This window comes from Mixophyes fleayi, chromosome 4 (assembly GCF_038048845.1).
Source record: "Mixophyes fleayi isolate aMixFle1 chromosome 4, aMixFle1.hap1, whole genome shotgun sequence".
Lineage (NCBI taxonomy): Eukaryota > Metazoa > Chordata > Amphibia > Anura > Limnodynastidae > Mixophyes > Mixophyes fleayi.
In genome coordinates this window covers 234,170,394-234,175,511 of record NC_134405.1, presented here as the reverse complement: position 1 = coordinate 234,175,511, position 5,118 = coordinate 234,170,394, and positions in this window count along the sequence as shown.

Here is a 5,118-nt window from a genome sequence, read left to right as displayed (position 1 = left end):
TCTAACCCTTTCTTAATATATCAATTGTTCAGAGACACAGTCTATTAATGACAGGGACTGTAGGCTTATGTAAGGAATTACTTTGTTATTTGCACCTCCTACCACTACAGGTCTCTGTATTCTTAAACTTACCCTCAGATTTGCCTTTATCCAAGGTGGCCAGAATGGCATCAAGGAGATACCATCTTGGATACTGTTTCCTGTTTGGGCCTATAATAGGCACTTCCTGGATCAGACATGTGCTTGAGTATTATGCCTGCTCAGCTCCTGCTACTTGCTGCACTTCCTTGCATTCATGACTACCCTGCTTGTGTACCGACCCGGCAAACGACTAACTACTCGCTGGATATCTATTCGGCTATTGGGCTTCAGATAATACCACCAGTATCGTTACAGCTTACTTATTTGTTGTCTACAAGCAGAGGCTGGATTATCACAGGTGATATTGGAGACTCCATGGAAGGAGTACACAAGAGGAAGTTCAGTAAACTAGTGTCTGAAGTCTAGAGATACATAACAGTACTAGGGAGCAAGCAGAATCAAAGTCAATGAAGCTGAAGTTAGGGTCACAGGAAAAGAAGCAAAAAGTTGAGACAAACCGGAGTCACATACAAGGAGATAAATCAGATACAGATCACAGGAGTACAGAGAGGGTGACCTAGAACAGCAAACAATTGATGAACTGGCACCAGTCTGCTGGAAAAGACGGTCTTATAAAGGCCAGACACAGGTGATCCATTGCAGGCAGGATCTGATGCAGACAAAGCAGCATCCAAGTAGGTGATGATGTACTGAAGACAGCGACAGATCGTGACATCCACTCTGATCAAGGGGCTTGCTTCCAGACACGCCTCAATGGAAGGCTGTGTAGAACTTACGGAGAACAGAGGTCATGAACCACCCTCAAGGAAATGGGGCATGCGAGAGGTTCAAGTGAACACAGATATTGCAGATGTTGGAAAGGGAGAAAGAGAGTCAGTGGCTGGATTTCGTTCAGAGTTTGGCATCTATAACAACTGAGTCATACCACTGGCTATTCTCTGTTATTCCTGTTGTTTGGCAACCCCTGTTTTTTCCAGACTTGAGGTTTGTGGAACCAGAAGCAAAAGAGAAGAATAGTGGCCATGAAGTTATTGGCGATGAATGGTGGTTTTCATATACCCTGAAGAAGCTAGCCCTCTAGTTACTGCAGCTGACGGTCCCAAATTATAACCCACCTCTGGTGCCCCATCCATGAACACCACAGTGGACTAACTTTGCTCAACCAGGAGTATGCTATATGAGTCCCAACTTGAAAAGCTCCTGAAGACATAAGAGATACCAGCCAAAGACAGAAGATAGCAGCAGCCCAGTGAAGCGGGAGGGCGATATGTCAAGCAAGAAGAGGGTGGTAGAGCATCGAGGATGACTGCAGCCAGCAAAATAGAAGAGAGAACGCTGAACCAGAGCCAATAGACTAGCGAGAAGCCTTTGCTGAATAGTGGCAGGGATGAGACAAAGAGCTTTGATGTTCTCTCCTTTTGCCAACAAAAGCTAATAGTCCAGGTAAGGCATTCGACAGACCTCTCATGAACTTGGGCGCTAGGGCTTTAAGCAGAAATAAATTCAGGTGCTAGGTCCATGGCACAGATATATTTCGCACTAGGCCCATGGCACCAGATAAATTCAGGCCTTAGGTCAGTGGCACAATTTAGGCCTGTTATTGCATAAGTTGAGCATTCGACTCATGTCGGGTTTCAGGCCTGTGGCACGTCAGAGTATAAAGGGAGGCAAAGAGCCTGGAGGAAGGGAATCTTCCTCCAGGTTCTATGCCTCCCTTTATATTCTGGGCCACCATTGAGCTCCATTAGACACCAGGAAACTCACTAGGAACCAGAATGATGTGGGTGTGGTCCATCTGGTCCATTGTTCCTGAGACAATGTCCTGGATATAGTTTTCCTGTCCTTTTAGTGCACCCTTTTTCCAGGTGTGTGTATAGTGCAGGTTAGGCCCACTGGTTATCCATTTTAGTCTCCCTTTCCTCTGTCCACATAGTACTCTCAGTCAGGCCCCCACTAAAGGTATGCTTTGGAGGTGTCCCCATTTTATAGATCCCTCAGTCAGGTCTCCATTCAAGGTAGGTTGGGATGATTTTTCATTGTGATTGACTGTTCTTCGCTTTCATTATTTGCTGTTAAATTCTTGCACCTGACACTATTGAATTGTTATGGATTTGTTGTATTGTGGGATTGTGAATACGCCACAGAAGTAGTTAGGATAGTGCACTACACCTAGTCTGTAGTGGTTAGATGCTGATCATAGTCACCACAGTTGTCGTTAGGGTCATTGTGCCTTTTCCCACCAGCGTGGGTAGTGTTCACTATCTAAGTTGGAAGGTTATCCATCTGTGGGAGGGATTGTGTTGTGTTTGTTGCAGGTGAAACAATCGAGGTGGTGAACTACAATCGAGTACTACCATTGTTTTAGCTATGGATACCTGTAGTCAAAGATTCCAGGCTAGTGTGACCGGGACAGTTGTAATGATGAGTGGCCAAGTTGCCTTATTACAGGTATAAGTACTGTAGACATCTACTTTGTATTATTCTGTATATTCACTTGTTCTTCTTTGGCAAGTGTGCAGGCTTGGTTGCAGAGTGTAAAATGGTCAGGTTATTACTTCTTAACAGGGTGACGCGTCAAATGCTGTTAGGACCATTTACTCATGGAATATGTTATAAATGTGATTAAAACAACCTGTTGTCACCCAGTGGACTATGATAATGATGCTTGGGAAATTAGGCTAAATGAGATCGTTTATAATTTTAAAGTATGCTGAGTCGTTTAATTAGTATCCCATGCTTCCTGATCTATTTACGATCAAGATTTAATGAGGGGCATAGAGGCAACAGAATACTATATTTATCTATATAAACATATACATATATGTTTTATAAGGTGTTGCCTGTAGCCAAATAGATTTTTTTTTTGTTAATTCATTAAATATATCCATCTAACTCATTGTATTTGTTTAGGTACTTGAAAGAATTGTCTTTTGGCTTTGTTTGGAACGTACTGTATATAGTTTTTATTGTGTTATTTATAGTCCATTATATTGATTTGATTAGTGCTGTTTAAATTCGAACATGATTCCAATTAATTAACTAATTGATGAGAGGAGAAGTTACCCCTGAGTGGGTCTATATATTGAAGAGAGTCACAAAACACTGCAGAGTCAAAACTCGAGGGAGGGAGAGAGGGAGAGAGAGAGAGAGGGAGAGAGGGAGAGAGGGAGAGAGGGAGGATTTTCCAACAATATTGACTCAAGTTATAGCATTCCTGTGAGCTGAAAGAACATGAATGGTCTTTATTGCTACACCAAATGTGATCTTATGAGGTGCCCACCCATAAACAGTAAAGTACCTGGCTCATTTGTTTGACTTTTATTCTGTGCCCAGTGACTTAGCCTCCACATTACAGCATGAATAAATCCCATTACTGTAAGTGAAGGGGTCAATCTTTTAGAAGTGAACTTTGCATGGGACCATTAGTAAATTGGGATGTTTTGGAACACTATAGTTCCCAATGTATGGTGATTCTTGTTAGGAATCATTGCATAGTACTGTTTTTCTCTATGTACCTGAGCTGTGTACTGTACAAATAGTTTTATCTTCTGCTCTGCTTAGACATTCTGCTTGTTTACCCAAATAGATTTATGAACATATTTGTTGTTTTATTCTGTGTATATTTCTTGCAAAATATACACAGTCAATTTTTTGCAATATTTAATTCTGCATAACATTTTTTTTTTATATTTGATTCTGCATGGTTGTTTTTCTGATGTATTTTTTTTTAACGTGGTGTCCCTCAAACTTAAATTTGAGTATAATTTCAAATTGGGTTTGCAAAATTAAATAATTTGGGGGTGGAGGAAGGAAAGGAGAGGAGAGAGAAAACACAGGGTGGGACAGGAGAGAATAACTTAGCTTGCAAACTTAAAATAGGTGTTTGCAGGTTAACAGAGAGTATAAAGCTAGTGTTACGTCTCCCGAGAGACGCCTATTAGTCAGTGTTGACACTGCCCTTCCTAGGGCGCGGAGTCTAACGGATCTCCTGGTCTTCACCAAGAACCGTCGCAATGCGGGATGGATTTGACTGCCAGAGGACCGCAGGTCGCAGCCCCTGAGTTGGCCCCCTGACGTAATAGATGGAGAACAGGAGCTGGAAGATCCAGCGAACAGACTCAGAGGTCGAAACGCTGGGCAGGACAATTAGCTGAAATTAGCAGCAATGAAGCAGAAGTCCTGACGAGTCAGCGAGGTTCCGGTTCGGACACGCTGAGGCAGCCACAGATGGAGGAGTCAGTACACAGGTTCAGCCGGGTCAGATACGCCAAGGAGCAGACAGTAGAATGGTCAATGTGATAGCCGGGTCGGATACACAGGTTCAGCAGGTTGGATACGCCAGGGAGCAAACAGGAGGGTAGTCAGCAAAGCAGAGGTCATGCACAGGGGTAACAGCAAATGCAGCACAGGTAAACGGAGAGAAGCCAGACGCCGAGGAGTATCTCGTTGCTCTGAGCTAGTGTGTCAGAGCGAGGAAGAAATAGGAGGGGAGATTCAAATTCCCAGCCTCCAGATCACATGAGCGCAGCCGTCCCCGGCCGGAAGCATGGAGCAGTGGCTGCAATCGGTGGCAAGTTCCTGACAGATAGACAGTGAGGTTAGATGCTCCAGAGTGGCTTCTGATGTCACCAAGATGATTAGTATTGGTGAATCATTCATATTAAAGTTTAATAGGCAGGACCCCCACTGCTGTATGTTTTTCCAGAGCATGAGAGAGGCTCCACCCCTCCCCTCCATCTGGAGCGGTGTATACTTTGTTCTATTTATAATACATGTAAGTTCTATGTTCTTTTTCTGTAACTTTCCTTATTTTCTTCCTTACTTTTCTTTTTCCTTCACCTCCCCCCCCTTCATTCCCTCAGGAGAGTCCTCCTGTACGATTTAAAAATCAAGCTTTAAATATTGCCGTTTCCACTTGTTGTGTACCCACATGACCTGCACCATTATGGTTGTCTCGGTAAATGCTAAAGGGTTAAATCTCCCGGAACATTGTTCACATGCCCTGCGTGAATTCCA